The sequence below is a fragment of the Nannobrachium achirus genome (genome assembly GCF_963921795.1).
Source record: "Nannobrachium achirus genome assembly, chromosome: 21".
NCBI lineage: Eukaryota > Metazoa > Chordata > Actinopteri > Myctophiformes > Myctophidae > Nannobrachium > Nannobrachium achirus.
The window spans coordinates 25,123,257-25,150,719 of NC_137828.1; positions in this window are offsets into that span (position 1 = coordinate 25,123,257).

Consider the following 27,463-nt stretch of genomic DNA (forward strand, 5'->3'; position numbering starts at 1 on the left):
CAGATACCTCAAACTTGTACTTAAGTACAGTACTTAAAGGGGAAGACCACCCATTTTCAATATTGAAATATGTCATTAATATACCTTAGAGGAGTTGTGTGGAAATAGAAAAAAAGTTCCCCCGCTTCTGTGTTGCCCAGAACTGGAGGATTGATTTTGGGGTTTGTATTGTAAAGTACAGTGGTGGAAAAAGTACTCACATTCTTTACTTAAGTAAAAGTATCAATACTGCAATGTAGAAGTACTCTGTTACAAGTAAAAGTCCGGAATTCAAAATGTACTTGAGTAAAAGTAAGAAAGTGTTGGCATCAAAATGTACTTTAAGTACCAAAAGTAAAAGTACAAAATGTTTGAAAATAGCCGATCTACAAGCTCACAACGCGTCGCATCGCTTGTAGATCTGCTGTTTTCAAAAAGCCTAGGTATAAAACATGGCTAAAGTGGTTAATGTATGTTTTAAAATATTATAACTTATATCTGAGAAGTAACTAGTAACTAAAGTCTTCAAATAAATGTATTGGAGTAAAAGTACAATATTTCGATCCGAGATGTAGTGGAGTAGAAGTAAAAGTATTGGAAATTGGAAATACTCAAGTAAAGTACACATACTTCAAAATTGTACTTAAGTACAGTACTTAGTTACTTTACAACACTGGTAAAGTACAACTTGATGACATCACACATTGTACTTTACAATACAAACCCCCAAATCAATCCTCCAGTTCTAGGCAACACAGAAGGGGGGGAACTTCTTTTCTATTTCCACACAACTCCTCTAAAGCCCCGTTTTCATTGAGCAAAACTTCTGGAAGTTTCTTCAAAAATTACGGCAATTTTGAAATTCACGCCATGTGAAAACGGCCCCTTATTTTGTGTTCCGGGAGTTTTGGGGGACTAAATTTGACGGCAAAATACCTAGTAATTTTTGGTGAAATTACCGTGAGAATACAAATTTCCCTTCTGTGAAAACGCATACCGTTATTTTTGACGTTTTTTTGACAAGCAGGTGCGTAAGGAGCCAATAATAACAGTTAAAGCATTGTATTTGGGATTGAAAACGATCTGAATGTGAATGGGATATACAGTAGAAATATAATACAGCTTCACCTTGCATTAGGGATATAATTATTTAGGCTATAGAGTAAGAGTAGAGTCGCATTGTGACCATGGCTGGCTGCCTGCAAAAGTGCAATGATTTCTCAACGGTAGCTCCTTTTGGAACCTCTTCCAGCGAGCGACTGAGCGAGTGCGAGTCCACAGCTAATCTAAAGCCCACAGCCACAGGTGCAACACGTTGCATTAGATCCTTTTTGAACGGACCTTATGTGTTGTTGTTGCTGAGCATGAAGAATATTTTGTTTAGTTAAATCCATTAGCGTTCAGAGTGAGAGAGAGAGAGAGAGAGAGAGAGAGAGAGAGGCACCGATGCCACCGCAGTGAACGCACTGAACTGGGGAGACAGGAGAGTGTTTTTCTTTTTTTTTCTTTCTTTTTTTTTAGGGCTTTCAGTCCAAGTGTTGCCATGTCTGCTAATTATAAGCGACTCTGGGCTTCATTTCCGTAAAGTTGCTTGTATAGTTGCTGGTTTCGTTTTATTTGTTGTGATCTTGTAGATCGGTAATTTTCAATTAGCTGATGTGGCGATGCGTGTAGTTTTAAAGTGCTCGTGTGGCTTAGATAATATCACTTTTTGGGGATTATTTTCGTACACCTGGTTGCTTAGTTCTCTTGCAAAGTCTGGCAACACAGTCTACACAGACTTTCATACGGTTTAGTGAAAACGAGGTATTTTATGGCTATGCCAGCATTTTTGCTTATGTGAAAACACCCAAAAAACAAAACTCCCGGCAAGTTGAAAATCATTATGCTAATTATTTTGCAGGAAAAATTCCGGAACTGTAGTGAAAACATGCCTTAAGTTATATTAATGACATATTTCAATATTGAAAATGGGTGGTCTTACCCTTTAAGTAATGTTCTTAGTTACTTTACACCACTGTTCATTTGGCATAATAAAGTGTTTGTCCAACACCCCGAAACTTAACCAAATCCAAATAGCAATGCTTTAATTTACAATTAACTTCATATCTGAGTTATACAGCCCTACAAAGGCAGAGTGCAGTAACTACGTACAATAATTTCACAAAAAAAGGGGTTTAAAAGCGTTACAACCGGTCAGTCAAATGAGATAAAGGCATAAAAGTGATATTACACTGATTGTATATCTGTTCTTGAGCTAATTGTTCATCCCCCAATATCATGAAGGCTAATTTGACCTTTGGGCGACACAAATAAGTCGGTGTGTCTGAAAATGTATTTACTGCACTCTACCTTTGTAGGGCATATTTGCCACAATATGAGACACCTGCAAAACACACAACAGTGTAGTTAAGGCTTTAAAGCAGTTGCAAGAATAAATCTAGCATTTGTCACATCACACATTAAGTTCACAGCGATTTGAGTCTAATGAAATTAAAATGAAACCTATAATGAATTGTCTTGAGTTCTAGATGAGTTTTATTTATAAAGATGTAATGTTTTAAATGAAGGTTAAGCCACCTTGTAAAATTACCACTAACACAATTACCAACCACTTACACAATTACCTACCACTAACGATATCACATCTTTATCAGCTAATTCAACTCATCTGGTTTCTTGCACGCAACTTCTCAAACATATTTCATCTGGCACGTGGTACTTACGAAAACAATAAACAACCACAGGTATTGTCACACAACAGAACATCTAGTCACAGCCATACCCCATCATGATCACCATGTCCTGCTTATACTATAAGCAAGAAAGTGGTCCCATGCCCATGCGTCTTTACAACATCCGTTCATATTTCATTATTTCTATCATATCTTCAATCCACTTTTTAGGATCTGTCGATCCCTAAACTTCTTTGACTTTTTTACTATTTCAAAAACATTTTGAAAAACTTCAAATAGCCGATCGACACGTTGTGAGCATGTCGATCAGCTATTTGAAATATCTAAAAATGGTGAGCTTGTAGATCAGCTATTTAAAATATTGAAAAATGTTTTTCAAAATAGTAACAGATGGAAAAAGAGTTTAGGGATAAGGGGTAAGGCATACAGTATCTTGGTGAAACGGGTAACTCCATATCCAAACAGTTCCTTATACAGTATTATATTACTTTTTCTTCCCAGAATCGATGGACTAATTCACACTCCCAAAGTACATGTAAAAATGTCGCCGTTTCTGTTTTGCATTTCCAACATAAATTATCGGGCAGGAATTCTTCAGTAACTTTTGGCTCGGCACACCTTATAACAGCCTGCTCAACACTTGTCTTTCAGTTCCACCAAGTTTTAAAAGTTATGAAAATACTCTGTGTGTTGTTGCCTTTCAGATAATCGTCTCTTTCGGGTGGAAACTATATTCTCTCTATTATGTCCCAAACTGTTACTTTTCAGGAGAAAGTAGCACATTATATTCGTGCAGCGTTTAGAGCTTGTGGATCTGCTGTAGTAAGATCAAGTATGGCGTTCACCTTGTCTTCGAGGGTGGCCTTATCGCAAATATACAAAGAGTACAATAGACGGAACAATACAACAGATACATCCAGGTATACACATAAACAAGGACAACATAACAAAAATAAAAACAAAGCTAAAGCTCTCCTGTGACTGGCCGCTCCCACTCCACCTGATCAGCCACCAAATAACAGACTTCATGCATTAATATGCCCATGTGCAAGCTTATACATCATAGCTGTTGCAGAAGAGAGCTCAGCTCACCTGCTATACCGCCACAAAGGACTTATTGTACATGCAAGCAGAGGGGGGGGGGGGGGGGGGGGGGGGGGATTGTTGAGCAATGTCACCTTCACAAAAATAACAAGATAGGGATTGAAGACTTCTCATGGATTCACCTTGATCTGGTGTGTCTTCTAATGGCTTTCCAAGCTATACTGCATATTATATTATCGTTGCTGTCGGGCAGAAACCTCTGATCTCCATATTTTAACAGTTTTTGCATAAATCAATGGCCTTACGTGATCATACAACAGCGTCACACACTATACACAGCATCAAAAGCAGCAAATCTGCTAAGCTCCAAACGTGGCGCAAACGTGTCGATCTGCTAGTTTGTCTACTTTTGAATTTGAATCCTGAAAAGCAACAGTTTTTGGACATATGAGGTTTCCACCCAACAGATACAATGTACTTGACCTCAGGTGTCTTTCATAGCTTTTTCAAAAATGTATAAGAAATAGTAACTGAAGTATGCACTATTATTTTGGAAACAGTGCAGTGAAAACAATGATTAGTGGATATACCGCAGAGAATGGCCTCTGGTCTGAATGGCAGTAGAACCAGTTGAAAGTACCCAGCGTCCCCATTCTGGGGGGGACGTTCACTGAAAAAAACAGTAAGCTCACAAGCTTGTAGATCTGTTGTTTTTGAAATTTGGTGTAGATTGAACAAAAAAGAACGCACGAGTACAGTCAGAACAGTCTGTTTTACTAAGTATAGAAGGTCTAAGTGGTTAAACTGATATTCACTAGTAAAGACCACACCATCAAACAGGGAACCAGTTGAGTTGTATTTATTGAACATTTGAGACATGGAAATGCGTTTGGTATGATGAAAGCTGTTAGGGAAATAGAGAAGTTGTTAGTTGGCTGAGGGAAAGGCGCCTTTGGGACTGAAGGCGGGCGAAAAGCCTTTGGTACTGAAGGCGGGTGGAAATGCCTTCGGGACTGAAAGGCGGGCCAAAACGCCTTTGTGACTGAAGGCGGTGCCTTAGTGAATGAAGGCAGATGGTTATTAACGTGTTACGGAGATGGCTATTATGGTAGATAGTGGTAGATAGGTAGATAGTGGGTGACGGACCAGAGGAAGTGACTTGGTGGCTAGTGGAAATTTAACAGATGAATATTTAACCGAGGGACTGGAGGTTGGAATTTGGAGGCTGGGTGAGTGGCAATTTAGCAGGGAAGGCTGCTAGAGGGGATAATTGAGGCGAGGGGAATTAAAGACCAAAATTAAAACTGCCTTTTATCATACCCCTTCATACCTGCTTTAGTCGTTTTTTTTTTTTTTTTTTTTTCCATAGCTTCCCCTGTTGCTAGATTTCGGCTGCCCCTGTTGTTAGATTTCGTGGGCCCTCTCATAACTAACATGATGGATTGTCCTCAGGCTAGTGCGGTTATTTCTTTAGCTTCAAAGTTAGTATTTTTTTATTGGATTGTATTTACACAACGTCCTGAGACCAACCAAACCGCTGTTTTGACCTCACAGGCACCCTTACTTGTCAAACGGCTTCTGCTCTGCACCAGAGCAGAGAGAGGAGCTAAATAAATAACCGCACTAGTGGATTGGCTCAGGTCACCCCTGTAAATAACTTTTTTTTCCTTTTTTTTTTTTACAATATGTTTATTCAATATGTTTATTCAATCCACCGTGTTAGTTATGAGAGGGCCCACGAAATCTAGCAACAGGGGCAGCTGAAATCTAGCAACAGGGGCAGCTATGAAAATCGACCTAAAGCAGGTATAAAGGGGTATGATGAAAGGCAGATTTAACCCTATATGTGTTTTTGGTCTGAATGCCTCCTGCACAGTCGTTCCTGCAGAGTGAAACTCATGATTCTCCAGCCCTGGCTGGCCTCTCCCGTATGTCTGTCTGTCTGTCTATCTGTCTGTCTGTCTGTCTGTCTGTCTGTCTGTCTGTCTGTCTGTCTGTCTGTCTGTCTGTCTGTCTGTCACTCTTTCCTCCATCATGTCCTTCAGACAGGCTTGTCTCTCCTCTCCTGCTCCTCTGCAGCATGGGTAATTAAGCGGCAGTGTTCTATCTGGGGAGATACTGCAAGCCATGTCAGAAAATTAGGCAGTGAAATAATGAGAGGTGAGGGATGTGTGCTAGACCGCCGGCCGCCTCAACCTCTACTGGCATTCAAATCAAAGGACTTTCACAGCTAATTGGAGACGGGTTAAACTGCTTGGCTGTGCGTCACCCCTTTGTCCCTCACCCCCATTGCCCATGCATGCTCCCCCCCTTAGGAAATGCATGCCTTCCACTTTCTTTTTTTTTTTACAGTAATTTAGCATGCCATGTACTGTATATAGCACAGTATATCGTCGTTGTTGGGTGGAAACCTCGTATCTCCAAGTTTCAAATTTGTAATTGTTTTCGCCAAGCAAAGCCCTGCTTTTGTGCGATGGTCTTGTATGATGAACATACAAGACCATCACACAAAAGTAGTGAAAACAGCAGATCTACAAGCACGATCGGTAGTTTTCACTAGTTTAAATCATTTTCAAACTGATAAATGCAAAATGAACGGTTTTGGACATACAAGGTTTTCACCCGACAACGACGATATATTACTTTTTAAAAGGGAGAGGCTCTAGCAGCGGATAATTTAAATGCTGAGACAGCCTTCGTCTACAGTACACTCTGCATGTGAGTCCAATTTAAACTATAGCACAAGTAGTGCCACCAATTACTTCTCGCAATTATGGCGCGATGTTCCTCTCCTCTCTCCTCTCCACCGCGGATTCGGTGGTTGGTGGGCGACCGGCCCCGGCTTCTGATTTACGTTCCTTTGAGTGGCCACCAATTATGGCAGCATATCCATGTAATGACCATAAGACACACGCCGGCCATTAGATCAATGCAATGTGCTTCTTGAGTTTGTCAGCCTAGTAGCGGGAGTTGTAGGTTCACTAAGAGGAGTTGGCTTTGTACAGCAGTGCAACCCCCCCTCCTCGTATCCCCCCCCCCCCCCCCCCCCCCCCCCCCCCCCCGCCGCCCCTTCCCACTCACACACACACACACACACACACACACACACACATAAACACGCACGCACGCAAGCACGCACGCACGCTCCCACGCACACACACACACTCTCTCTTTGGTCCCTGCCTGGTTACTAGCATGGCATCAGCAGCGTGACACACAGTATAATGAGCACAGACATGGTCCGGTGCCCAGAGGAGAATAAATAACATTCTCTGGATAATAGTGTTTTTTTTTCCGTGTGTGTGTGTGTGTGTGTGTGTGTGTGTGTATGTGTGTGTGTGTGTGTGTGTGTGTGTGTGTGTGTGTGTGTGTGTGTGTTTTCTTTTCTTTTTTGGGGGGGAGGGGGAGGGGTGGGGGGGGGCAGTGGTGTAAAATCTACTGTATGTACATTTACTTAAAGCAGTGGTTCTCAACCTGTGGGTCGGGACCCCCAGGTGGCGTCCCCAAATTATTTTGGGGGTCCCCAGATGATTAACTTAATGTGCAACATTGTTTTCTCCCTCAGCAGTAAGCAAACCAACATAAAGTTGAAGTTTAAAGAGGGTATATGCACATTTCTAAAGTGACAATTTAATGACTTTTTCATAGCCTACCTCTAAAATGACAAATTAAACATTGTCCAAATTGTCAAATATTAGAGGCAGAAATTGTGAAAATAGCCGATCAACATGCTCACAACGCCATGTAGATCGTCTGTTTTCACAATAAAACCTTGTTATACAATATGTAATGCCTCAGCTCTTAGTGCTCGTCAGGGTGAGGGGTCCCCAGTTAAAATCTGATTCTTTTGGGGGTCATGGCCTGAAAAGGTTGAGAACCACTGACTTAAAGTACTGTATTTAAGTACAATGTTGAGGTATTTGTAGATCACTTGAGTATATCCAATTTCCCATACTTTTACTTCTACTCCACTCCAAATATTGTTCACTAGTAAAGACCACACCATCAAACAGGGAACCAGTTGAGTTGTATTTATTGAACGTTTGAGACATGGAAATGCATTTGGTATGATGAAGGCTGTTGGGGAAATAGAGAAGTTGTTAGTTGTTGGCAGAGAGGGAAAAGGCGCCTTTGGGACTGAAGGCGGGCAAAAAGCCTTTGGTACTGAAGGCAGGTGGAAGTGCCTTCGGGACTGAAAGGCGGGCCAAAACGCCTTTGTGACTGAAGGCGGTGCCTTAGGAAAGGCGGATGAGTTATTACTGAGTGATGGATGGCTGTTAGCGTGACAGAGATGGGGATAGTGGGAGACGGACCGGGTGTTGTAAAACTAGTAGCTAGTTACTTTGCTGGAAATAAATTGTGTACTTTTTTCCATCACTGGTTAATGTGGGCAGAGCAACCACCAACCTCACAGAGTTAGTAGCCTCCCTGTGAAATGCCTCTGCTAATGGCACGTCAGCAGTGTTATTCATGTATAATAGTATAGCAGTAATGTTTGGATGGAGCCATGGAGGATGAGAAGAAAGGTATAACTAACATTGTCTAACCTCACGTACATGCTGCGTTATTATAAAAAATTTGAAAGGCAAAACAGGGAAAGATGTCTGTGGGAAAAACGGGAGGCGCTCTCCATTCCGACATGTCGCCACTCCGACAATGACTTCTTATTGTCGGAGTGGCGACACTTCCACAGAGGTTAAGGTTAGGGTTAGGTTAAGAGATAGGGTTAGTTCTGTCGGAAAGGAGACATGTCGGAATGGAGAGATGCACCCGGTAAAAACATGCATTTGCAGGGCATTTGCAGGAATAGAGCAGTAAATAAATGTATGTTGGTTACAATATAGGTTCGGGAGTAGAGATCTCACACTGAATATCACAGCTACCCCCTACTCATTCATCTCATGAGTCCACACACCTTCTATCACAGCCACTCCCCCTCTCTCAATCATCTTATCAAAGTTACCTGCCTCTTCTTATCAGCCAGCCAATCCCCGCTGTAGTCACCACAGTATAAATACACCTGTGAGCTATCACTTAGTCGTTCCTACTACTAACGTGGTCTCGAACTACTGACACTGCGCTTAGTGTTCTCAACCTTGCTAAAACTAGCTCATTTTCGTTCATTGTTTTTCTCATTCATTCGCTCATTTTCGTTCATTGTTTCTTTCATTCATTCGCTTAAAAGGTAAGGAAGGAATCAGGCAGTTTAGCCATTTACTTTTCTATATTGTAAAGCACGCTGCTTAGCAGCATATTTTCTCTTACCTGCAGTGAAATGGAGCGAGAGATCATCATTTATGCTTCGGACGAGGAGCTCTTCTCCTCCCCAGCTCAAAGCCACGTCTCGCGAACGCAGAGCCCGGCCGTCGCGCCGGATTCAAACAATACTCCACCATCTCGATCAGGTTCTATTCCGGCAGCTCAGTCGAGCCCGAGACCTAACCAAATCCAACACGTCGCTCAGGTTCACAACAGCAGAACAGTTTCGCTTTCCAGCCGCTCCAACGCCTCTCGCCATGACGCAAACGCTTCCGCATCCGAGTCCAACAGCAGCAGCCGTATTAGATCCAACATGTCCCAGCTGACAATGGCTGACTGGACAGTACGCGGCCTGAAACGGGTGCTAGAGCAGAGAGGCGTCCTGTTCCAGAACACCGACCGAAAAGAAGTTTTGTTCCAGCTTTACAGAAGCGAATTTCCACGCTCCTCTTCTGTCAGATCTGGTGAGGCCCCGCCCACCCGGGCCACTCGTTCTAGTGTCGCCGCCCACCAGACACGCGCCCGGCCCACTTCCCTCCCCCCCCCCTCCCTTACATGCTCGCTGGCCGGCGCGCTCTTCATCAGCAACTAACCAACCTCCCCCCCCCCTCCCTCTCGAGCACGCTGGCAGGCGCAGAAATGCACCTGACCCTCTTCCAACTCACCCTCCCTCCTCCTCACACCCCCTCCCTCCTGAGCACGCTGGCAGGCGCAGAAATGCCTCTGACCCTCTTCCAACTCGCCCTCCCTCCTCCTCACACCCCCTCCCTCCTGAGCACGCTGGCAGGCGCAGAAATGCACCTGACCCTCTTCCAACTCACCCTCCCTCCTCCTCACACCCCCTCCCTCCTGAGCACGCTGGCAGGTGCAGAAATGCACCTGACCCTCTTCCAACCCCCCCCTCCTCCTCAAGTCACCAGCAGGGGCAACGCCCCCCATCTTCCAACCCCCCCCTCCCGCCCTCCTAATCAAAGCCGACGCCCACACCATTCATCTCCATCTCCTCGTGGGTCGTCACATCAGCGCACGCCAACCGCTTCTCCGAACCATCATCAGGCTCGCCACAGAGATGACACCCGTACACCTACTCGCGTGGCTCCGCCCCAGCAGAGAGTCCATGGTCCAGATCATGAGATCTCGCCTTCCCCCTCCCCTACACCATCAGCTCGACACGTAACTCCGTCATCACCAGCACGCAGCGTAAACCCTCCAGCACGCCGTGTTAATCCTCCACCGGCACGCCGTGTAAACCCTCCATCTCATTCACCAGCACGCAGCGTAAATCCTCCAGCACGCCGTGTTAATCCTCCACCAGCACGCCACGTAAACCCTCCATCTCATTCACCAGCACGCAGCGTAAATCCTCCAGCACGCCGTGTTAATCCTCCACCAGCACGCCGTGTAAACCCTCCATCTCATTCACCAGCACGCAGCGTAAATCCTCCAGCACGCCGCGCAAATCCTCCTCCATCAGTACGCCATCGCCGCCCAGTTGCATCATCTCCGGCCAGGTCACCACGTCGGCGCACACCGCCTCTTTCTCAGTCTCCTTCCCCCGTTAGTGCTTCACCGCCCCGGCGCCGTGCACGCCGCAGGGGCCGCCATAATTCTCCACCCCAACTGGCCCATGCAGCTCCTCCCCAGCGGAGAGCTCGCCACCACTCGCCTCAGTCTCCCCCGCCTCAGTCTCCCCCGCCTCAGGCGCTAAACACTTCTGCCCCCCAGTCTCACCACGCAGCACACATCTTCACGCAGAACATTCCGACTCAAGCGCCCGTTCCATCAACCAGCTCCACCCCTGCCGCCCAGGCCCTACTACCTGCTGGTGCAACCGCCACCCAGGCTACGCCTCTACCAGACCCAAGCCAAGTGTTGGCGCTAGTTTCCTCACTATTCTCCCAACTCTCCCAAGCATCTGCTACTACTTCTCAAGTCCAGAATTCGTTCAATCCTCTTCATCCAGCCCCCGCCCATACACTCGCTTCAGCCGTTCCAGCAACCCCTCCACAGTCCGCCGCCGTCCGACCTTCCCCAGTTCCAGCAAACCTCAGACAGCAGATCCTCAACGGTGCGTATGTTGATCTAGCCGAACTCATTCTACCATCCATCTCAGACCCTTCACGCAATAGGCAAATACAGACTCCATCCGGCTGCCTAGCACAACTCCGCCAGCCCCTCCCCTCCCGGTCCCGTGATCTGACGCCACAAGAATTTGCGTTCGCCTTCTCCCTATACAGGGAAGTTATTTGTGCAGTTTACCCCGACCGCCGGGCCGAACTTGACCATTACCTCACCTTGGTCTTAGAGTTGGCGATTCGGTTCGGCGGTACAGGGTACTATAATTACCACATATTATTCTCCACCAAGGCTGCTGCCTGCCTTCAGCAATTCAATCAAGCCACCTACTGGGGGGCCCTGGACCACGAACTTTATTGCAGGGTGTTCGCAGCCAGGGCCTCCCTGGCCTGCGAGATGTGTGGTGCTCCGTCCCACCCCACCTCAGCCTGCACCACGGCCGTCCAAACGCCTCCTACCAAACCAGCCTACACTCCCACAGCACGCCCTCCACCGCTATTTCCTCGAGTCCGTTCCGCTGCCCCTCCTCCCCCCATAGTTCCCAAGTCCGACCGGATCATCGCGCCTTCCAACACCACTGACAAGCAAGGCAGACCAATCTTCTATCAGTCTGGGCGAATGATATGTAATAATTACAATCACTTGGGCTGCGCTCTGTCCTCCTGCAGACTCCTCCATGCCTGCTCCTTCTGCGGAGGAGCCCACTCCAAACGCACCTGTCCGCACAACCCCACCTCATGACTGATTCAGCATCTAAACACCCCCATCAAAATTCCAGCACTCGCCCACGCTCTCCGTAATCACCCTGACCGGCCATTTGTCCACTTCCTAATAAACGGTTTCACTAACGGATTCAACCCTGGCATGCTAGCCACTCCCTCCATATCTCACACCTGTCACAACCTCCTGTCCGCAACAAACGACCCCGAAACCGTCGACACACTTCTGGCAAAAGAAGTTAAGGAGGGGTTTATGATGGGGCCCTTCACTACACCACCCTTCCCAGTGTACCGCATCAGTCCGATCGGCATCGCCACTAGGAAATATTCTGGAAAAAAGCGACTCATCGTGGACCTCTCCTCCCCCCACAATTCATTCATCCCCAGTATAAACAGTCTAATCCCCAGTCATGACTTTTCTATGCACTACTCCACCGTCAACCACGCTATCAACCTCATCCACCTCACAGGCCGCGGATCCCTCTTATCCAAGGCTGACATCACAAACGCATTCAAAGTCCTCCCCATCCACCCCGACTACTGGCCATATTTTGGAGTCCTCTGGAAGGGCTCCTACTATTTCGCTGTCCGGCTCACTTTTGGGTGCAAGAGCAGCCCCAAAATTTTCAATTCCCTTTCCGAGGCGCTGTGCTGGATCTTCACCAACAACCACCCAATTCCCCACCTAGTTCACCTCCTGGACGACTTCCTAATAGTCGAGCCCCCCTCATCCCCCCCAGCACGCGGTCTCTCCACTCTCCGGACAGTTTTCACAGAAATCGGAGTTCCCCTCTCAGCAGAGAAGACCATCGGCCCCGCCACATCCATCGAGTTCCTAGGGATCACTCTGGACACTGTGGCATTTAAAGCTTCTCTCCCGCAAGAGAAATTAAACAGAATCACACTGCTCATCCAAAACTACTTGTTAACGCCCAGCTGTACCAAACGCCAACTACTCGCCCTCCTCGGCCACATCAATTTCGCCCTCCGCATCATACCACAAGGCCGCCCCTTCATATCCCACCTCCTCACAACCGCCTCCTCCGTCCAATCCCTTCATGACATCATCATCATCGACGACTCATGCCGTACAGACCTCCGACTCTGGTACCACCTTCTGTCAAAATGGAATGGCATCACTTTCTTTTACGACACTCTGATCACCAAACCCGATGATATTCAGCTCTACACAGACGCCGCCCCCTCCATCGGCTATGGAGGTTACTATCAAGGCCGCTGGTTCGCCTCCGCATGGCCTCCCGAATTCGAAACACTCTCCCACTCCGCCCGTCACCCTTCCTCCGCCCTTCACGAGATCTATCCAATTATCATAGCCACGCTTCTTTGGGGGCACGAATGGTCGCAAAGGAGCATACTCATTCATTCAGACAACACCGCAACAGTAGACATCATCAATAAAGGTCGATCTAACTCACCAGACATCATGCCCCTACTCCGCCGTCTCATCTGGTCTTCTGTTACTCACCGGTTCATCATCCGAGCAGCTCACATCCCCGGTCATCTTAACCTAATAGCAGATTCCCTTTCTCGTTTCTCATTTCAGAAATTTCGTCAATTAGCCCCGGAAGCGGATCAACACCCCACTCCAGTTCCTCAGTTTTCGGAGACGATATTCGCCTAAGCCCACAGCTCCATCAACTCGTCATTCAAGCCCGTCACCACATCTTCGACGGATACTCACCTGGAACCCTGTCAACTTACCTCACTGCCTGGAACGCCTTCAAGAGGTTTCACGCCATCTCCGGCACCCTCTTCCCGTCAACCCATCTCTCGGTCATCGTGGCCTTCGTCACCTACGCCCACTCACATCTTCATCTTCGCACCTCCACCATTCACGTCTACCTGAGCGGGCTGCATTTTTTCCATAAACTAATTTATGGATGTCAATCCCCTACTATCACTCACCCCCACGTTTCCATGCTGCTCCGAGGGCTCCAACGCAGCGAGATCCCCCTAGCTCCTAGTCGCCATCCGCTCACCGCCGACCTACTCAACCACTGCCTGAACACCATTCGTTCTGGTTACATATCCCCTCTGATCGACCTGATCTTGGAAAGCATGTTCTTGCTAGCTTTCTTTGGATTCCTTCGCTGCTCAGAGTTCACATCCCCTACCTCCAGATACAACCCGTCTCGTCACCCTAGCCTCTCCGACATCACTTTCTCCTCCGACTATCTCATCTTCCGCCTCAAACGCAGCAAGACGGACCAGACAGGGCATTCAACACCCATCCACCTTTTCAAAACCGGTCCTCCTCTCAGCCCGTATGCAACTATATTCAGATACGTCTCCATGAGAAGATCTCTCAATTCGTCACCTCAAGACCCTCTATTCATCACAGAATCCGGCTCCATCGCCACCCGGTTCTGGTTTCATAGTCACCTCCGCCAAATCCTATCTCTGACTGGCCTCTCACCTCAGCTATACTCCGGCCACTCATTCCGCATCGGCGCGGCTTCCACCGCCTCCAGGCAAGGCCTCTCGGACCACCTGATCCGTGTTCTTGGCCGTTGGACCTCCCAAGCCTACCACTTGTATATTAGAACCAACGTCCAAGACATACGAAACGCCCATCTCCACCTGAGTCGTCCGTAATGGTCACACTCTTCCACTCACGCCCTTTCAGAAGTTCTTCCTCACCAGTCAGCCATTTTATCTCCCAGTCAGCTCTTTTTGGGGGCATTGTCGGAAGAGAGACGGCCTGTCCATCCAACCATCGATGGCCGTCTGCTCCAGAGACTACACCCCCACCCTGAGTCTCGCCCTACCTGGGTTCCTCATAGTACACAATCACATTCAAAAGTACACAATCACGTCCGCCCCTTATCATTCAATATACCTATTAAACTTTATTCAGTTGTGAGATCTCTTACTAGTGAAATGTATGTTGGTTACAATATAGGTTCGGGAGTAGAGATCTCACACTGAATATCACAGCTACCCCCTACTCATTCATCTCATGAGTCCACACACCTTCTATCACAGCCACTCCCCCTCTCTCAATCATCTTATCAAAGTTACCTGCCTCTTCTTATCAGCCAGCCAATCCCCGCTGTAGTCACCACAGTATAAATACACCTGTGAGCTATCACTTAGTCGTTCCTACTACTAACGTGGTCTCGAACAAACCCTCCATCCACCCCAACAAATTCCCCCCTTTTTCTTTTCTTTATTTTCTCTACTTACTCCAGGAACTCAGGGGGCATTGTCGGAAGAGAGACGGCCTGTCCATCCAACCATCGATGGCCGTCTGCTCCAGAGACTACACCCCCACCCTGAGTCTCGCCCTACCTGGGTTCCTCATAGTACACAATCACATTCAAACTTTCCTCATAGTACACAATCACGTCCGCCCCTTATCATTCAATATACCTATTAAACTTTATTCAGTTGTGAGATCTCTTACTAGTGAACTGAAGAGTTGAGACGGCAGATATTTTTGACATGATGTATTTTCTGTTTTCTACTTGCTCTATCCTTCTCTATACAGCACGTCCCTCCTTTTGTGTTGTTTTCCTGAAAACAACACAATGATGCAGCTTTACACGAAAACACTTCTTACACATTTCTTCTTTAGACCCGTAAACCTGCGACAACGCCGGATGCCAACAGACTGAGTATAAAGAACTATGAGCCTCGGCCACATCTTGTCATCCACTAGGTTTCGTATCATGAATTAGTCCCAGAAGCTCACTGTCAGCGTTTCAGGGTCTGACTGAGACAAACTTACAGCACGGAGTTTGCCAAAAGAGAAAGAAAAGTTGTTGACAGATGGTATGCGTCTCAAAAGGCTGGAGTCTGAAGAGCGGAGTAGAAGAATTTAAAAACAGTTCCTGAGACCATTTCAAAATACAGCATTGAACATAGAGTTGTACATCATTAAAAGCCTAATTGATGCGTCTTCAATGTTTTCAGGACAAAGGACCTCTTAGTTGAGACTGAGAGAGAGAGGGAGAGAGAGAGAGAGAGATGAAGCATGCAGGGACCTCCACTATTACTTTTTCCATATATTTCATAGACTTGTTTGACAGCACTATCATATAGACTTATTTGACAGCACTATCATCAGTGTTATGTTCATAATGTGTATATTCAGACATTTAACCACTTGTTCCCCCTTTTTTATAATGTTCTCCTCAGAATAGGGATGCCAGTGCTTCTGGAAGCCTTGTTTTTTTCTTTACACTGCAGATTCCTGCAGAGTACCGCAAAAGGTTCCCAGACTTTTCAGGCCGTGACCCCCCAAAGTAATCATATTTGAACTGGGGTCCCCCCACCCCGATAAGCACTTCATTCCACAGCCTGTCCATATCTGTAGAAGTCTGTTTGGTGATGAGTTATACCTTTACACCCGGCGCCTGACCTGACTGTGCCTTGTATCAGGGGTTTTCAAAGTGGGTGACGGGGCACCCTGGGGTGCTGCAACGGCAGTCCAGGGGTGCCGCGTGATAATTTGACAATATTTGAAATTTATTTGGACATTTAAAAATACATTTAGTATCATTTTAAACTTGAAGTACAAAGTTATTTTCAGTCAGTTCCAGGGCAGGAATGTCATCGAGGCCATGAAGGCCATGGCCGCCGTTGCCCCTCAGTTTGGCCTTGTGCCCCTCAAACCAATGGCATGACCTGAGGCCGCAGTGGCCTTAATGCCCCAGCTGCCTGTACTACTTTCTCCTCTGTCTCTTTCTGTCAATATGTAGATGCCAGTGTCTCTTTCTTGTCATGTAGACTACAATGTATTTTGTTGAGATTCTCAGCTAATTCTCAGAAAAAAAGGCAAAGAAGTTTATAACGATAAGGGGTAACCCTTATCGTTATAAACTTCTTTGCCTTTTTTTCTTTTAACTATTTTGAAAAACATTTTAAAATACTTCAAATAGCCGATGTACGTCGGGAACGTTGTGAGCTTATAGATCAGCTATTTGAAATTTAAAAGAATAAAATAAAATAGTTAAAAATGTCAAAAAGGTTTAGGGATAAGGGGTATTCTGGAGTTCATTGGAATGAGCTCCATAATGTGATTTTAACTTAACAGTTTTGGTTTCTCAAATGACCTTTGACATAATGTAACAAAGTCATGACGTCACTCGCTCATTCCCTGGTTTGCAGAAGTAATTTCTCTATGGAGAATAACATTGAGTCATCTTAAAATCATCTCATAAAAGCATTGTGGTGCAAAAATAAACAAACTGTCTCCACGATATTGTCGGGGAGGTGGCTCTGTATGGTTTATGATTGTCAGTCACTAATATTTGATACAGTCTATATCTGGCAAAAATGTTACTAATTTGGCGAGTCAGCGACAGTAACATTAGTGTTTTCTCACCATCAGTTGTTTCTTCATATCCATACAAGTCAAACCGCTGAGATCATTTGTTTATGTTTGGAACACAGTTCTTATATGACGTGATATGAAAAAAGTCTATTGGAATTCAGAATGGGGTGAAAAAAAACAGGAACCAGGTAAGATGTGTAAATGACGTAAAACTTTGCAGCTCTTTAACACTGACATTAACACTAATAAAGAGTTTTTTAAGCAAATTAATACTGACCGGTGGATGATGTCAATGTGACAATTCTTTTCACTGTCTCTAATTATCTTTTGTGCTTTGTAAAGTTCAAAGCCATCATTTGGAAAACGTAGAAAGTGAAGAAGGTAAGGAAGTAGACAAAAGTTTAGAGATGGCCATGGAAATAATAACAATAATTACACTTGACTTTTAAAGCAATTTTGGAAAATGGGTTATAAATTGCTCTATCTAAGCCTTCCCTCTCTGCTTTCGTACTTACTTAAAAAAAAAAAGAAAAGAAAAAAAAAGTTCAAAGGGATGAGGACAAAATCTCCCTCTATTTTATTCATGGTAATATTGACCACTCCTTTTGTCTGTGGCAAAAATATATTTTGAGGAAAATGTTTATCAAGCCCAGGAGTTGATGACCCCTGATCAATGCAGTAAGTTTGATTTGTGCAGGGCTGAGATTATTTTCACTTCAGATAGTCTACATTTCAAAATCATCCTTCACCCTTAAATTCAATTAATTCTTTCAATGGACTAAACCTTGTTTTATTTGGCCTTCCTGCCCTAGCATTTGGCCTTTGTGCCCTAAAAAGATTTACACCACCAAAGGCCAAATGGCCGTGCCCCTAAAACGATGAAATTGCCTGGTCAGTTCTAACCAAAATGGCTATTATCTCGCTTTCCTTGCAACATAATCGCTAAAATATGCTATAAATATAGGTGCTGGGAGTGAAAATTAGGAATATAATAATGTAGGGATGCTTCGGATGAAAAAAATATTTATAGGGGTGCCCCGAGCCAAAAAGGTTTGGGAACCCCTGCCTTATATGTTTTTTCCGCCAAGTTGAAAACCTCCCCAGATCTGTGTTACACACACGCACGCACGCACGCACGCACGCGCACGCACACGCACACACACACACACACACACACACACACACACACACACACACACACACACACACACACACACACATCCTGTCAAGTGCCCTCCCACCTTGTTAACCTTGCAGCTGCAAAAAATGTCATTTGAGACAGCCAACAAGCATGGTAAGTTCACTTGTACTACATTTCTAGTGTGAAATGCATGGCATGAGGGGTCCCCACAAAAAGACCACCCCAAGAATCGGTGTGTACTGTGTAGATGTTCCCCTTTTTGAGGTTTGAGCACCCATGCCCCCTCGGCCCTCAGTGCTCTCTACGACCATGCACAGAAGGATGTATCTCCCAGCAGGTGCTAGTTATAGGTACCTTCAACATTACCTTGAGATCTGGTACCCAGGGACGTGCAGAGAATGTTAGAGAGGCAGGGTCTGAAATTTCTTAAAGGGCCTTTTGGTGAAAATATTGAAAATAGCAGACCTCCGGAGCTCGCAGCGCGTCGCAGGAGCTTGGAGGTCGGCTATTTTTGGTGTGTGATACCACACTAAATTAAGCATAATCAAGTTAATACTGGAGATGTGGTGTAAGGGCATGGATTATTACACAGAGAGGGCAATTCTTTCAACATAAGATGCTGCATTCAAGTTCAGGAGAGTTTGGACAAGGCAATTCTCTTGAATGCTGCCTTCAGGTGTATAGCAGGGAAAAAGGTATTTTTCCTTTCTCTAACCATAGTGAAAAAATGCAATCATGGTCTGGAGAAGGCATTTTTTACAGACGGATAGAAGGGCAGGGGCTCAAGCCCCCTTTGATGTCTATGTGTGCACATGCCTGCTGGTACCATTATGTGGGCCTAGTCAGAAGATGTCTCATCTGTGCACCACGCCGTTCACTTCTCTCACATTCCGTAATTAGATTTTGATTCACTGAATCAATGCCACTCTTTAATTTGTTTGTGAATGGGCCGTCTGTCTCTTTTTATTGAAGGCTTAATTTACACGCTGACATATGAAGCGTAATAATGGTGGGTGTTGGTGGTGTGCTTTTCAGTGCTTTGGGTTGATATCATTAAAATATTTATACTATACATAAATATACTTAAATATTAATATAATATTAATATATATACTTATTTTCTCTCCGTCTCTCTGTCTCTCTCTCTCTACATTACACACACACACACACACACACACACACACACACACACACACACACACACACACACACACACACACGCGCGCACACACACACACACACACACACACACACACACACACACACACACACACACACACACACACACACACACACAGACACACACACACACACACACACACACACAGTTCAATCCCGGACTCCCCCAGAGTTAGCGTCGAAGTGTCCTTGAGCAAGACGTGCATGGTTTCCTCTGCCATCGGTGTGTGAATGTGTGTGTGAATGGGTGAATGCCTTGGATAGAGGCGCTATATAAATGCAACATTTACCATTTTATATGCTTAGAATTCATGCACCCACACAGAGCATGCAATAACGTGTGAACCAGCGGTAATTATCACCTCAATAGCCACACATACGCCTTCACTTAGTTTGGACGCTACATTATCTACTAAATAAAAAAGGCTATTGAAGTGACCATTCCTGCTGCCCCCAGCCCCTCCTCCTGCATTTCAGATACGCTAGCTTGGATGGTTAGCAGACGGTACATATATTTTTGCTCATCGGTGGACAAATACACCCACACGTCCTTGACATGAAAATGTTTGAGAAGCTGGTTTAAACAACAGTAGGAAACAAGCCCCAAATAAGCAACTACATTTACAAAATAAATAGCAGGGGGAAAAAAAACGCAATCCGCAAGGTCTCAACTACCAATATTTAAGCGCGTTTACCGAAAAACAAGCCCAAAGTCACTTATGATAAGCAGACATGAGTGTTATTATCACAAAGGCATCACAATGTGTTTGCCACAGCAAGAATGTAGGCTTTTGTACACAAAATCCCCAGTCTTAAAAACTCCAATTTGAAAAGGAGGCCCTTGAGAGAGACAAGGGATTCCACTTTGCCAACAGATGTTTGTGAAATGAAAGAGCGTTTGCGACAAACAAAGAGAATGGAGCGTGCAGCCGTGCGCAAGGGAGGTGGGGAGGGAGGGGATGATGGTAGGAAGAAGGAAAAAAACAGTGAAGACTGTAATCTTGTGATGGAAGGAGAAGTGTGTGAATGCAGCTCTCTCTCTCTCTCTCTCTCTCTCCGTCTGTACAGTGGGGTGTAAGGCTGGGAGGACAACAATGGATGAGGCTTCTGCTGCCGTCTCTACATTGTAAATGTATTAGAGTGCAATCCCTGCCGGCTCCAAGACTGCTGCATCAGGATCAAGAGTTAAGCCATTCGATCCGGGGAAGCGTCTGTGTCATTTTAGATGTTCAGCTATATTCATGAGTGTGTGGGTGTCATGTTTCTTAAAAAGAAAGTAAAACAAATGCAGATCTACAAGCTCATATAACAGGGGACGAAGTGACGTGCTGTATGAGCGTGTAGATCTGCTATTATTTTTTATTTATTTTAGATTTGTTTTTGTTTTTTTCTGGGGGGCTTTTATGCCTTTATTAGATAGTACAGTAGACTGACAGGAAATGGGGGGAGAGATGTGGAGCGACACGCGGCAAATGTCGTCCAGATTGGGAGTCGAACCGGCGACGCCGCCAGGCATCCATGCCTATGTGTCAATGCCTAAGTGGTATGCGCCTGGACCAGTAGGCCAGCGGGCGCCCCTTTATTTATTTTAGAAATCTTGAAAATGTGGGCAAATCTTTGAATGTATACAGTACCTGTATCTTTTTGAGTGATGCTAACCGCTCCTACATCTGGCTTTTTTTGTTTGTGTCTGTCTGAACTGTCATTGGTCAATTGGTGTCTGTTTGCACGTATGGCCAGGGGTCACATTGGCCAAGCTTGGCGGGAAATTAACTAGCACCGCTCACTTCACACCTGGTGTTACTTTTTTGGACACGTTTTAATCAAATCTTTACTTCTGGGGGGTCCCTGACACAAAATATTTTGGGATGAGGGTCGGCAGCCAAATTTATATAATTCTAGGGGTCCTTGAAGTGAAAAGGTTTTATCACCATGCTGACATAGCAAACATACTTTTTTTTTCTTTTCTTTTTTTGGAAACAGGTTAGGACAAGACATTTTGTAGAATCGGGCCCTCGGGTCTCAATGGGTTAAACAATGTCGCGTGGCCTTTATCTTCTCCGCCACACTCTCCTGATGGAATTGACACAAAGTGTACTCTCTCAATGTATGTACGTGCGTCAGACCGCCAGGCCCCACCCTCCTCTCATTCAAGTTTGCTCACTCTCTCGCTTGGAAATATGCTTAAATCCCAGTGACACACATTTTGACACTGTGCATTCGTCTCGCGGCGCAGAGGAGTTTTATTGAATCGCCGTTATAGCCTATAGGTCTCTATATACCCTATTCTATTATTGTCCTATCATAGCAGGGACGTGCAGAGAATGTTAGAGAGGCAGGGGCTGAAATTTCTAAAAGGGCTCACAACGCGTCGCTCTGCGATGCATGGTGAGCTTGGAGGTCGTCTATTTTCGGTATGTGATACCACACTAAATTAAGCATAATCAAGTCAACACCGTGGTGTTTCTACACAGAGAGGGCAATTATTTATTTCAATATAAGATGCTGCATTCAAGTTCAGGAGAGTTTTGACATGTCAATTCTCTTGAATGCTGCCTTCAGGTATGGCATGGAAAGAGGGCATTTGCATTTCTTTCACCACGGTAAAAACTGCATTCATGGTCTGGAGGAGAGGGCACTTTTTACAGACGGATAAAGGGCAGGGGCTCAAGCCCCCTTTTATATCTATTTGTGCACGTGCCTGTCCTATAGCAATAACCCTTGGCAAAACAAAAAAAGGTACAGGGTTATTTATTGAACCATGGCTGCTCAGTGAATCCTATAGTTTTTTTCTTTCTTTTTTTTATGCCAACCCCAAACAGCTAACCTTGACCTTCGGTTATGATGAAACATCAGCCCGACAACACAATGAATCTGGGATAGAAATTGCTTTGAGATGGGGGAGATAGAATTCTCCTCCTCTCCCCCTCAACACACAATGCAAGAACACTTGTTAAAGACCTCCTCACTTTGTTGGGCCGAGCCTGTCACATCCAATCAAGCTCAATCTAAAGCGAGCGGGCGACGCGGGGACAGCGGGCAGACTGAGAGATTGGCCGGTGCCAAACCCTGCGTGACACCCTTAATGCACCTCTCTCTCTCTCTCTCTCCCTCTCTCCCCGCTTTGTGACCGTCTCTGACCGCTTTTGAAGGAGAGGCTTTTCGCTAAAAAAAGCCACTGAAGCGGAAAAAGTCAGCAAAAGAATTAGTCTGACGAAAATGAGTTAATAGCACAGCAAGACTCTTCACTTACTAGAGTATGTCTGACATAAATGTCAGAGATTAAATCGACATGTAAACATGAAATACATAAACATTATGGGTAAAATATAGGGCCCTGGCGGATAGTCTAGCACAGTGATTCTCATAGTGAATTCCAGGGACTCTGTGGGTTCCTTTAGGGAGGTCTAAATTGACCCATAAAAGTCTGTAACTCCGACAGAGTTAAGGGGAGACCTTGAAATGTGAAAGTTTGAGAAACACTGGTCTAGCAGGCCGGGCACCCACGAGTTCGACAACCGTTGCTGTTCACTATCCATTAAGGCAGATTATTATTATAATTATTTTCTCCTTCCTAATGAAGTTGTTTTATTCTTAGTTCTTAAAGCATCTTTGGGTACTCTGAAAAGTGCTATATAAATTTGAGATATTGTAAAAATCTAAATAAAAGATAACAATAGAGCTAGCAATTGCCAGCATTGTTAAAATCTGTGCCACCGTGCTTTTTTCTCTCTTTTTTCTTCATGTAAATGCAGCTATTTGCATCCTGCAAAACTCAGGAATTTCTATGACATTAGTGGCGTTTCCATAAAGCCTCTTAATGCGCATTTAAGGCTTATTCGCAAAATCTTTTTATGGAAACACTTCAAAATGCGAATAAACTTTCATTATCCGCAAAAAAAATTATCCGCTTGGAGGAGGTGGATTTTGAGGCTTTATCGAATAAACTAAATGCGCATTTGTGAATGGAAACGGGTCAAACAATAAATGCGAATAAATTATGACGTTCTGGTCCATATCGTCCTCCTATAACACTTTCCCCCGCCGCGTAATTAACGTCCATTGTATAGCGTTAGCCTACAAAACAAACCAGTTGTTACACACGGAGTGACCCTTCGTCATCACACCGTGTTGCGCGTGCCAAAAGTGGCTGATCTACAAGCTCACAGCAGCTCGCATCTGCGACGCTGCAGGATGCAGTCTGCCCGGAGGACTCAACCCGGCGGCGGGCCGGCCACCTCGGATCGGGGACGCTTGCTCTGTGCCCCCGCCGGGCGCACTTTCTCTGCGGCGGCTCTGTGCAGCCCCATCCCAGCTCTGTGCAAGCCCGCGGGAAGTATTTACAGCACGTCGGTCAGACGGACCCAGGCAGGATCTCCCAAGAATCGCATTTCATCAGTTTAATGGAAACAGGCTAAATTCGCTTTGTCTAAATACGCATTTCTGATAATAATACGTTTATGGAAACATGGCTATTGAAAAGATGATGGTTGCACCAAAGCCACCGTGCAGCAGCGACCACTAAAGTCCAAGAGGACGGTTAGCTTTGCGAGGCCTGTTATGGCGACAGGACTGGTGTGTCCTTACGATCTGGGCTGTGAAATCCGCTTCGGCACGTTGAACTTTAACGACGGCCTTGAAACTCGCCGACAGGACGGGGGTAAAATACCTGAAAGACTTACTTCAAAGTGTTGCATTGCGGATGAACACATTAGCGTACACTGACAGATGAGGCTTAATTGTTACCTCTGGCAAATTAAGACTTCACAGAGAGAGAGAGACTGAGAGGGAACAAAAGTGACCCTGCTGTATAGCGTCCCCCGCTTAACTTAATAAAACCGGGAAAGCATCCGTGAACCACTTTAACCATTATTTTATACTTTTGCTAATCAAAAATAGCAGATCTACAAGCTCATAGCACGTCACTTCGTGCCGTGCTATGAGCTTGTAGGTCTGCTATTTTTGTTTTGTTTTATCGTGAAAATATGTGCAAATCTGTATATATATTTCTTTTTACTTAATTTTTATTCGCAGTTCATCACATGTACACAGGATCAACATTATTACAACAGTTTAAGTATCACACTTTAGTCCATGTTGAATGTTTGTGGTGTCATTTAGTTGGGTTTTATATTCAGTCCATTTCTCCCATTTCTCAAGGAGCATTTCTTCTGTGTGTAAATCTCTCCATCACATATATTTCCTCCACAATGCACAGCCACTGCTCACAAGCTGGAGGATCACTTTTACACCACAATCTTGTTATTGCTTTTTTACTGGCTGCCAGCAGCACCTTGACCAGATACATGTCATCTCCATGTAAAGCAAACATTTTGAACTCAAATCTTTTGGGAGTTCTGGGGGTCCCTGGAATAAAATATCAATACAAATACATATAATGTTGGGAGTCCTTGACATGAAAAACCTTGAGCAGGCACCGCTGATGTACACATAAGCAAGGATTCAGGATTCAGAAGACATGTTTGTAGAATCGCGGCTCTACAGGGCTTGACGGGTTAATGCAATGCGAGGATGACCTTGCTGCAATGCCCCTCCCCCCTCCAAACCCACCCCTACCCTGTCTCCACAAGAACCTTAAAGAGTTTATCGTGATGGACTCCCAAAGACTCCCGTCTCAGGTGTCTCCTTCCTTGATAGACCAATTCATTTAACTCTGTCACCATCTCAGGGTTTCCGAGTAAGGCTTGCCGTGCCTTGATTGAGTCCCTATTGTTCATTTGTTTGTGCACTCGTGGAGGTTCAACGAGTGCTGTTGTAAACTGGCCTTGTGCTGCACGTGGTGGCCGAATAAAAGAAGCATTCTTTCAATTGATGATATTTTGTGTTCACTGCAACGCACCCTTTTTTTCACATTTTGCAAGGCGGATCCAAACATTGTTCGCAAGCGGTTTCTTCTTTGCCATGTAATTGGGAAATTAGATTAGATTAGGCTGTTATTATTGGTATTTTCAGACGGACAAACCAGATCATTTTTTATCATTATTTCGTACGCCTTTATTGATGACTGGAAATGGGCAGAGAGATGGGGAGTGACAAGCAGCAAAGGTCATTTGGATCGGGATTCAAACCTGCAACCATGCCAGTTGCCTGGGCCTTCATATTTTACTTTGAATGTAGATTTTCTTTTCTAAATGTTGTGTTTATTTTACTAACATTGACCATGCTGCATTTTATGATTTGTATTGTGATGTTTTCTTTTTTTTGCCTGGTGAGGTACAAGTGTGGTTGTCGTGACGAGAGTCACACTTGCAAATGAATTCCGTCTTACCATTTGAATTTTCCCCATTCAAGTCAATGGGGAAAATATATTCACTAATAAATTAATAGCCATATATGGACATCTCTGTGTCAGTCTCTGTCCCTTTTATGCCCATATATATGGAGATCCCTGATGTCATCAATATTAGCCCATATCTGGGAATGCCCGTATATGGACATAAACATTTTAATTAAAGTCAATGGAGAAAATGTATTCACAAATACATTTATATAAATTATAATTTATAACATATCTCTTAGCAAAATGCAAGGAATCGATTCTCGATGAAGCCGGTATCTCAACACAGCGCTGCATAGAGACCGATATGCATTGCCGCTGCTGTTCTTAATGACCCCAGTAGCTGTGTCTTTATTCACTGTTAGTCTTAGGGGAATAAAATGATAATTTTGTGCAAATCAGTCTAAAAGCGCCAAATTTTGCACAGATGTAGTCCAGGGCATGCTTAATGATTTAGCTAGGGCGCCCGAGTCGGCGACCTTCGGGGTCGCCACAGTGGCCAAATCAAATTGGGCTCGCAACGGGCTAGGGGCGCCCTAGCTAAATCGTTAGAGCATGCCCCGGGCTACATCTGTGCAAAATGTGGTGCTTTTAGACTGATTTGCACGAGATGACAATTTTATCCCCCTATGGCCCCAGACTATGTGTAAACACATTGACAAGGGGGCTGTGCATCATGGAGGGACGCAATGGGGGCGTTGCCTCATCTGCTTATTATAAGTGACTTCTTTGGGCATGTTTTTTCTGTAAAGTCGCTTGTAAACATTCGTAGTTGCGGGTTGCATTCTTTTTGGACATAACAGTCACTCCTTTTGGACTTGTTTTCATACACCTGGTTGCTCGTTTCCCCCACACAATCTGGCAACAGTGGGTCTGAGAAGTAGCGAGCGTCCTCCTCCTGTTGTCAGGGAGAAGAGACGGAGTCAGGAAGAATCACACTCCTCGCCTTCCACAGATGATTGATACTGAAGAACAACAGAGTGAATCACCCAGCAGGACTGTTTTAAAATAGAAGGCATTATTATACTGTCCACACACTGTCGTCTGTCCAGGGACGTGCTGGGCCCCTGATTCAGCCCGGGAAAAAGAGTTGGAGAGGCCCTCATTGCGCGCTATAGAGAGAGATCTCTCTATAGCGCTGCTGCTACTCAAAGATTTGCCATTTCAGATCATGACAAGTGACAAGCTAGTGGGCCAATTACATGAGTTATATTTCGTCGTTGTCGCGTGGAAACCTTGTACGTCCAAAACCGTTTGTTTTGTATTTATCATTTTAAAAACGATTTAAACTAGTGAAAACAGCAGATCTACAAGCACACAACGCCTCGCACCGTGAGGCGTTGTGTGCTTGTAGATCTGCTGTTTTCACTACTTCTGTGCGACAGCCTTGTATGATGAAGCAGGGCTTTGCTTTGCGAAAAAAATTACAAATTTGAAACTTGGATATAAGGTTTCTGCCTGACAGTGAGGATTTACTTTTTTGGCCGCCCAGCCCCCAATATGGAACTAAGGCCGACATTTTATTTTACATTTTTTTCCTAATGGCCGGCCTGGACCGGCCAGGAATGAACCGGCCGTTCGGGAGTTGTCCCGCTTTTCCAAATGGCCAGCACGTCCCTGCGTCTGTCAGAAAATGATCAGTATGATTTATCATACTCGCTCCCAATGGGCCAAAGTCCAGACTGATACCGTGGAGGAACGTGTGAATCGAATCCACGCTATCAGTCTGGCTAATACCAGGCTAGGATTCATGTGTTGTGTAATTGATAGAAC